This window comes from Python bivittatus, unplaced genomic scaffold, assembly GCF_059951505.1.
Source record: "Python bivittatus isolate LINGU-HERP-01145 unplaced genomic scaffold, Pbiv_v1 ctg000690_np1212, whole genome shotgun sequence".
Classification (NCBI taxonomy): domain Eukaryota; kingdom Metazoa; phylum Chordata; class Lepidosauria; order Squamata; family Pythonidae; genus Python; species Python bivittatus.
Genome location: NW_028277096.1, coordinates 2,220,832 through 2,230,830, shown reverse-complemented (window position 1 = coordinate 2,230,830; position 9,999 = coordinate 2,220,832).

Here is a 9,999-nt window from a genome sequence, read left to right as displayed (position 1 = left end):
AGATGGACTTGCCCACTCAGGAAGGAGCAGAACCAGTTTAATATGTCTCCATTCCTCAGTCCTTGCAGGAGGTCCACAAGGCTACCATTATCACTGGCATCGACCACTGCAGAGAGGTCTAAAAGGAGCAGAATGGCGATACTCCCTCAATCCCAGTCCCACCACAAGTCATTCACAATACCAATGCTGTTTCAATCTGCTTAGAAGACCTTTTTGGCCTGTGCCCAATCACAGGTAGAATATGCTTTGGCTACATACAGCAATACACATTTCTCACTTGGGTTCAGGGTTTGTTACCTGCATTTAAGCATGTAAACTACTGACTAATATTTTCACTTCCCCTTTCCTTGTTTCATTTCTGTGTCAGTGCTCATCACCTTACTTCATACGTACACATTTTTGTCCCATATTACAACTGCTTGCACTATTTTTTTAAAACTTTTCCTTTTTTGCACTTGGCCAGTGAGTCATCACAGCTGACATCTGCTGTGCTAAGATGTCCTCTCTCTGAATATTTTTGGGATTTGTTGCTTGTGTGTGTGTGTGTGTGTGTGTGTGTGTTTGGTAGGGGTTTTGTTTTGTTCTGATTTTTGCTATCCCTGAAAAATATTTTTAGTTCTTACAAAGTTCCAGAGTAAGGACGTTATATTATTCAAGAGAATATAAAACTCAGTGTCACATTTTTAGGGCTACCGGATCTAGATGGGAAGAGTCTGGATAACCATTAGATGGCAACAAAGAGTTTGCAGCCAGCTAGATTTTTTGCTGCACAGATCAGATAGCCATACGTCATGGGTGGAGTTTGTTTTCTCCTAGTTTGGGGACATTGATTGGAGTCATAGTCTGGATATCTTTGATTATCTGTAGCCATGGATATCCTGCAGACAGTATACAAACTCTTAGCATGTTTTGTATGATTGATCAGTGTAATCTGCATGGAATATTGTGATCTGTATTGTTTATCTGTGCCTGTGTGCCTTATGAGGTATACTGATAGCTACCAAATCTATATGGTCCTCATTGCTACGGTACATCCTGAAGCTGGGGTCTCTGGCCAGAGACAATAGCTGATGGGCAGTCTGTAGGCAAAAGTGCTTAAAATGACTTAACAGGGGACAGTTTTCAGCAGGTCTGACCAGGGGAAAACCTAAGAACAAAGGCAATATCCAGAAATGCCTGTATATAGCATACTACAACATGATCCAACTGGCCAAGAGTCAAGATGTATACAAAGCACCCTGGATGATGCATATTACTATACATTTGAATAGTCCAAGGACAAACCAACCTTTAACTTGTGGTGCATCTAGGGCTGGATGTCAAGATCAAAAAGTCCAAGATCCCACTTTTTTGGCCAGTGGGCACCCATGTTCACATTATCAAAGCCCCAGTATGAGGCAGGATTTGCTTAATCACAAAATTGTTGCCACAATGCTTGATAAGTCAGGAAACAAAATAGGTCAGAAGGGCCCAAGAGGGAGGTCTATGGGCCTCCTAATGTCCATAGGGATCTGACATGTCTCTGGCTGAGGCATTATCCTCAGAAGAGAAGGAGGATCAAGAGGAGGTAATCAGGCTCTTAGACACGCAGTTCCCAACCTAGCCCTAGCAAGAGTGGCCAGAGGGCATCAAGGGCCTCCTACTTCTGGCCCTGGTCATTCAGACTTTGAACTGGAGCCCATCCACCCAGCCAGTGAGAATCCTGCCATCTCTGCCTGAAGAATTAGAAAGCAGGGAGTCAGAGGAACTTCAACAGAGTTATAGAAATTTTATCTCTATATCTAAAATGGACTATAAGTTTTTTAGAAGCCTAAAATTCCATTCAAAATTAAAATGTTCTGCTTGCATCATGCTCTGAGGTGTTTCAATTATCACATTTGGATGGTTTCTGTTTTGGGAGTAAAGATACCTAAAAATGGGGCAAAAAGTGGCATTTCTAAGAAATGTATAATATCAGCAAAGATGAGAATTAGAAGAGAAGAAGAAGGAGCTGTTTAAGCTCCAATGATGGAGAAGAAATGTTATTCCGCTGGTAGCTTTCTTGATTGTCCTTAATTAGCAAATGGGCATTCATAGCATAACTCAATTCACTATTTTTTCAGAATAAACACAGAGACTTATGTTTCTCCTTTGCTCTGTGTTACAGGTGTGGCATTTCAAGTGATCAGTTGCTAGAGAATCAGGTGCAATAATTATATTTCACACAATTGTATAAGCTACAGCATAAAGGAGAAGAGGACTGTTGGAAGGAAGAAAAGTTTTGTTTTAGAAAAGGGCACTAACTCTTTTAAAAAGAGTGTTAATAGCGTGCTAAAGTGAAAAGAAACCAGCCTATAGAAACCACCATAAAAGTGGTTTATGGCCTTGAAATAACAGTGCCATCTACAGTACTCCATACTTGAAGAAGGTGAAAGAGCCATTTCAGGCAGTAGCTGTGAGGAAGATACATGCAATCCATACCTAGGCTGTTCTCCTAAGTGTCTTCCCATCCTCTTCAGCTGATGGCCTTGTGGCACCAATACTTGTCAACAGCCTAGGATAATAGGAAACATTTTAGCGCATAGCAGCCCTGCTTGTTGTGGAAAATTCCTTTTTCAAGGGCACCATAATTACTAGGAGAACCTTTTTGTTAGAAGTTGCTAATTGTTTGATAAAGGAATTTTCTGAAAAGTATTGAACTTCTACATGATAAAATATTTCCTATTGGCACTTGAAGTTCTCTCCCCCTTTTTGGAGGGAGGAGGTTTTGAAGGCCAGCTTTCTTTTGTTAGCCTCAGTTTCCTAGCTTGGTTGCCCTCTTCCAGTGTTATGCCACTGGAAAGAACAAAGGCATGAATGAGCAAGAGGGAGAGGTAACGAGTCACTGCTGTCTTATAGCACTTCTCTGGTGAACAGGCACACTTGGAGGGATCAGTAGTGATATGCCCAAGACAGAAACAAACAGTATCTGCCTGGTGGCTACTTAGTCTGCTGCTCTTAGATGCAGTGGTAGATGGTATTCTTGGCAAAAGTCCATTGTCCATCTGGTCAGCTTTGGAGCAAGAGGAAGGTTGCCATGAGGGCTTCGAGAGTTCACAGGATTTGATCTAAGACACAGCATCCCACACCTCTTGTAGAATTTCCTCCCTTTTTTATGAACACCAGGTTTCAGGCAGAGAGTCTTTCATGATAGTAGCTCAGCAATACAAGTCAGACTCCTTTCTCCCCAGACTTTCTTACTAATAAGTCATCAATAAGCAGCAATAAATCCATAAAGCAAAGTAAAATCAACAGAGACTTGACTGATAGATGGTTGCCGACCAGTTCTACTAGCAAAGTAAAGCTTCTCAATTCTGTGAAGTCTGTTTTGTGTTGTGTGTAAATATGAGCACTGATACTTCAGTATCCTGTCCCCACTTCCTAATTAGGGGATTAATTAGATTAATTAGGAAGGGGATTAATAACCCTGACTAGTTTTTTCTCCCTCAAACTGGCGTTTTCTTCCATTGGTTAGCTAAATGTGATCACTACCTTCCATCTTCAGTTTCCCATCTGCACTGGGTAGACTTGTCCCATTTGTGGTCCTCTTTTTAATGGATCTTCAGACCCCTCCCCACTCATGATCACTTTGAGAGCCTTGCCCTGGGCTCTCTGGAAACAACCAACCTTCAAGAGATAGCTTTGCCTAGAATTCATTTTCGTCTGCTAGCTATATATTCCCAAAGCTGAACAAACGGATGGAAATGTCACCAAATGCAATGGGATGTCATGCTGCCTGGAGCAGGAATGGGCAACATTTTGTTCACCAGGGTCACATCTATTTTTGGCCAGGCCAAGGACTGTAATGGCCAAGCAAAGATGCAAGGTAAGTATGCTCATCTGTCATACAGATGAACTAGGATTTTCTATATCTTCTCACATTTTGGTGGCATTGGGTTTTTTTCTTTGTTTTTTAAATGATGTAAAGCCTAAAATACATAATTTTTCATCTGTATCTAAGTGGGAAATAGGGTGAAATCACACCACCGATTTTCAGTCATCAAACCACTGAATCTTGGAAAGGGCTCCAAGAGCTTCAAAAGGGAAAGTGAGGAGATAAAACCTCTTGAAATTATGTGCCAGCTTCTCTAGTTTTTCAGCCTAGATAATTATAATTTCATTGGCTAACAAAGGTCTCTGATTGCAGGCAGCTGAGCCAGCTTCATTCAAGGTATGTACTACATGGGCCCTTGAGCTATCCTTTTGTTTCAGACATGAAATCTTTTGATTAGGCAATGCAAGAACAGGAATGGCCTATAAGTTGTAGATGAGGGCATTGTACTGCTAGATGGGCTATACTGATCCCTTAGCTTCCCTTTGGAGTCTCCTATATTCTTAGACATATAACATCTTCATCTTTTTCTAAAGAAAGAAACAAACTACTGGAGGGGGGAGTGTATATGTGTGTGTGGAAACATTTTTGTTTTGCTGTTTTGCTTTCTTTGTGGGCCTTATTTTATAAGGTGGTTTTGGAAAATATGAAAACTTATAACCTGAATCCTTACTTGAATGGTGATTGAAAACTTTGGGTTATTCCATGTGACCAACTTTTCTGTTTCTCCAGCCTTCTTAAATGGATTTTAAATGCACTCAAATCTGTTTCAACTACTGGCAGATCTATTTGGACCTCAAGAGACTAGAAGAAAGATCAGGTTTGTGAATCTAGGATTCCCAGCCATTCAACGCTTCCTTGCTCTCCTTTGAAACTGGCCGATAACTCAATAGCTTGTCCGTCCTCCTCAGATTCCAGCAAATACTTCTCCTTCATCACAATGAGAAAAGAATATAAAGTGCTACCATTTCTTCTATCCTCCATGTGTTTCTGCACATGCATTTGTGAAAAATTATCCACTGTTTTGGCAAAAATCTCAGAGGTGGTTTGAGGGTAAAAAGCACAAGGAGATGTCAATTGTTAAAAATATAGCTATAGCATCACTGGGGTGGAATAAGCCATTTTAGGTCAACCTTTGTTCAGGGCAGGAATTCAAATTAACATATCACTAATACTGTACAGTAGATGGTTGTTCAGATTTGTCTCAGACTTATCCAGTGAAGGGAAGCCTACCAACCAAATACATTAAAAATCCTCAAATGGCTTCTTTCCAACCCTTGTTATGTATTATATTTATATTGTGGCCCCTTCACCTGACCATGATAGCATGTTGCTATAATGGGAGCCCAGTAACTGGGAGGTAACGTAAAGCAACAGCCCTCTCCAACGCGAGTTCAGGCCACTGTTTGAAGCACAAAGCTTTGATAAGTTGCCAGCTGAAATGCAGTTTTTGTTGAAATATAACATAGTGCTGGCACAAAGATACATGAATGGAAAGGGTTGTGTTGCATTTGTGCTGGGATTGCATAATCATCTGGAAGAAATGTTTGACTGACAAGTTCCAGGTAATGATATTAGTTGCAGTCACTAGTTTCTTTTCTGGCCTTGAGAATGGAATAGAAGTATTCAAAATATTTTGCACAGTTGTTACCATGTACAGCCCCTGCAGAACTCTGCATGGATTCATCATGAGTTGAGCTTGAAAGGAGATGTTACTGTTACCTTGCTAAGGCACTGTTCAATTCTGCCTTTTAATTTGTGATGGGATTTTTCTCTCCAGTTGGCATTCTTTATATTGCCAAGCCACCATAATCCCATCTCTGAGTTAAGGTTGCATTCCTATGCAGAAATACTTGGCAGTGGATCCCCAGAAAATATTGAAATAATTTAAAATGCAGATGATTGCCCTGTAAATCTTTTTGCAGAAGGTAGAAATATCTTAACTGGTATGTACATGTACATGATTTAAGGCCTGCCATTGCGCACACTGTAGTACAGGAAGTTACTTTTCTTTTGAACTCCTGCTGGCCTATTCTATTTTTCTAATCTATCTCAGATTTAAAAAGCAAGCAATCTCCTCACTTTTATATAATTCAAAACTGGATTACTGAACAATTTACGTTAATGTGAGATGATTGGACAGCTGTCTTTGAGGAAGGATAAAGTTTTTTTCCAATTAACAAATGTCCAATTCTCTTCCACAAGCTCTAAACAGATTATAGGATTTTAAAAAGAGGTCTTCTTCATGAATTCTACTAGAGATTTTTTTTAATCTGAAACTGCCAGAAACTGAACTTGAAGCTTTCTGCATGCAAAGTACCAACCACCTAAAGAGACCACAAAATGATGACTAGCAGACCACACTGGGTTTGAAGGGTCACAGGTGGCTTGGGCTAGTGTGCAAACTGACTATTGTAACCACTGTTCCAAGCTCTTAACTAATTATTTTGCAATTGCATTACGTTCCAATGGTTCTGAGTCAGCTAGGGTCTAGGATGACAAAGGTGGTCAGAATAGAAGTGACAAGTGACAAGGAATTGTCATTTGGTCAATGACAGCACAAAATAAACAGAGACAAACAAATAGAAAATACAAAGAATCAACCAACAAGTCTGGGAGTTTACAGCTCTTAAAGTTGCTAAGTTTGAAAAACACTGACATATATGATCTGAAGAGAAACCAAAGCATTTTTAGAAGTGAAAGAAAAGCATTACTCTTCATCCATTATTCACATTCTGGTCACCTCCAGTCAGAATTATTGCAATGCAGTACAGTATACATGGGATTGCCTCTGGAAACAGTGTAGAAACTTCAACACAGGGAAGTTAGCTTACTAAGTGGCTGATGAGATCACATTATGTCAGTGCTTTACCAATTCAAAATGTTAGAACTAATCTACAAAGGCTAAATTATCTGGGGCCAGTTTACCGGAAGAAGTGTTTCCTCCAGTGTCTTACCTACCGTGACCTTAAGATCTTCCCTTGAGACCCTCCTGCAGACCCTCCTCTGTCCAATGAAACAAGGGACTCATCCTAATTTCCTGCTGGTTGTGGCACAAAGATATCCTGCTAGCTGTTTTTAGAGATCACATCCTCATGATGCAGACTTATCTTCTTCATGGTCCTACCCACCCTTTGAAAACCTAGCAGCAGGTTCCATCCTGTATGTCACCAAGACCTGAGCCACAGCTCAGACAGGGCCGCCTTGGCTGTAGTGCCCAGAGCTGGGATAATTCTAGATAAACAGTGCCTAGTGCACCAATCAAAACACTTTCTGCTGCAATCATAGAATATAGGTTGCATGGAGGATTTCATGAGCATGACTTCTTCTGTGTATTAAGCCTTAGAGGGGCTTAATATTTAGCCAGTGGTGGCAAGCCTCTCTGAGCATTGATCAGATAAGAATTGTTCTGATGTATGGCTTTGTAAGATACAAATAATCAGGGTAGCTTATTCAGGTTTCATGCACTTTACTCAGACATGTCTGCTGCCAAGAAGTTTCTAGTAAAGGTAGAACTGGCTTAAAACTCAAAGAAGTCAAAGTGTCCAAAAGGGAAAGTGTGTGAAAAATGATGCAGGTGAAGGGAAGACGCACTGCTTGGTAGCATTTGTAACAATTATTTCAATCACATTCTTCCATGTGCACATAAACATTATACCTATAATATTATAATGTAATCATAATATAATAGGAGGATATTATATTTTCAGTAATGCTGCCAGTATTTTGATGCAATACCATAGCTTCCTACAGCCAACTAGGTAGCCAACTGTAAGAAGCTATTCAGGGTTGAACACAGTGTGTGGTTGGGAGACTACCCAGAAAAACTGGACTAGACTGGGAAGTTAAAAAAAAAAGTATCCCAGAAGAAGGTAATAATAAACCAAACATGTTTGGGTCCATGTAGTTATTAGGAGCTGAAATCAACTTGAAAAAGACCTTCCCTTTTTTGGGGGGTCTTCCAAAGTTCTGACACCCCTTAATAAAGTTAATAGGTAACTGGTTGCCAGCCTTAAACAAGGATACAGTGAAAAGAATGCATGTGCTTAGGGGTTCACCATTTAAATTCCCTTTTTGTCCCCCATTAGTAGGTAGAAGAGAAATGGAATACATTCAAAACTAGCAGGATGGGCTGAGAAGATAAAAACTCTTGACACTGCAATCCCATTGTTCTTTCCTAAGGGTGACAAATGGAAGGCAATGTTATTGAGACCCTTCCCTAAATTTATGTTTAGGGAAACTGCCCAGAGTCGCTTTTTAACGAGATGGGTGGTGACAAATTTGATATATAAATAAAATAAATAAAAATAAATATGTGATGAGGAAGAGCAATTGCACAATAAAAACCTCATCCAGAAGCCCTCTGGGGGACGGTCTCAGTTATCTAACCCATTATATGTTAACCTTTAGCGTTTCTTAAAGTGATATCACCAGAACGGGCAGAGTCAGACATTTTGGCCCTTTTTCAGTATCTGGGGTTTGATGGAAAACTCATCTTGCCCTTTACACTGAAATTCAAGGAAAGCAAGCCAAACTGAGGGGTTTCTGTGATGTTACAGGATAAAATGGTGCCTTGAGCATCCACAAAGGTTCGTGCATCCCAAAAAACCCTCCAGATTTTGGCCCTGTCCACTTGGGAACCACAAGAGCGTGACAGTGGGCTATGGGTTGCCCACCTTTGCTTCAGTAAGCTGATGCAAAGCCATCTTATTCTGAAGTCTTTCCTGTTGATAGATTTGCTCCTGTTGACTAAACCATGTTTTGCCCTGTGGTAGATTGCATTTTCTTCTTGTTATTGTGCTGCTTAATTTTATTATTTGCATTTTAGTTTATGATATGGTTCTTTAGAGAAACTTTGGCTTGAAAAATAGCCCATACATTTTAATATACCAGTTAATAAATCATTTACTTTGAAAAGACGCATGGAAAGAGCAGTAATCCGTCATTAGGGATCAGCTAAAGAAAGGATTCTTTTAAAAATTATTATTCTTAATAATAGTAACAATAGCTGCTCTAGCCTCTCTCTTCTGCACCATCAATCACCCCCTGTGTGTTACGAAATATTACCCTTCTGCATTTCAGAAAATTTGGCAATTTAACAATCAAAAAACCCACACAGGGAAGGAAGCAGAAACTAATTGCTTTGTCAGCCTGACAAATGATTAAATGGCAACTTCTCCCACAACACAAATTCTCATAAACCCAATTCAGGCATCAGCCTAGAAGCAAAAAGAGCAAGAATTTTTTTAAAAAGTCAACCTGATGATTTTCAAATTACTTGGGGCATCCCACTTCCAGGCCAGAAAAGGTTGCCATATCCATTGCTTCACTGATCCACAGCTTCTTGTTATCTGTAGATCTCACTCTGTGTTTTAGCAATGTCTATGTCTTTCAACAGAAACAACATAGAATCTGGCAGCAGCTGGACTAAATTATTGATTGCACCAGAAGCATTACAGATCCAAAGGCAGTCATCAGATGTATGCATTATTATCAACAATTGGTAGATCCACATGGTTAGAGACAGAAGGTGTCCGGGTAGGTGGAAAGAGTTCTGTCTCTTTTAATTTAAAATAAGTGCTTCACCAATGTACTACCCCTATATGTGGAAGCTCAATACAAAGTATCATGGCCAATAGCAAGTCTGCCTTGACTGCCTCCATGGTCAGAAACAGACCAGAGGTAGACAGATTTGTTTTCTGCCCTCTCCCCCTTTAGAAATCCATGAGATTAGTTTGATTGTGAAACATACAGCTAGCAATTTTCATTCCTCCCAGTTGCCATTCCATATTTGGCACTTGTGTCTACATTCCTAATATATTAAAGCAAGCAGTTTGCTAGCCATGATTAAAAAGAGAAGACATTCTATGCAAGTATAGTACAGTTTCATATCTTAAGCTCACTTAAACCATAAAAGCATCCTGACTACAGGAATGAAATAAGAGTTAGCTTCTGCAGCAGTTTGTCATCCTATGACTACAAAATATTATTTAAAGGAAGAAGAAAAAGAATGTCCTCATGAATAGAGTCAGTCCTCATGGACCTCATCCCAGCCCAGGTGGTGATGCTGGGCCAGCTTGTCCCTGCTTCATCATTTGATGCTTTCTGAGCATGAAGTCCTGGTCTGTGGTTCAGAGGATCAGCTTTGG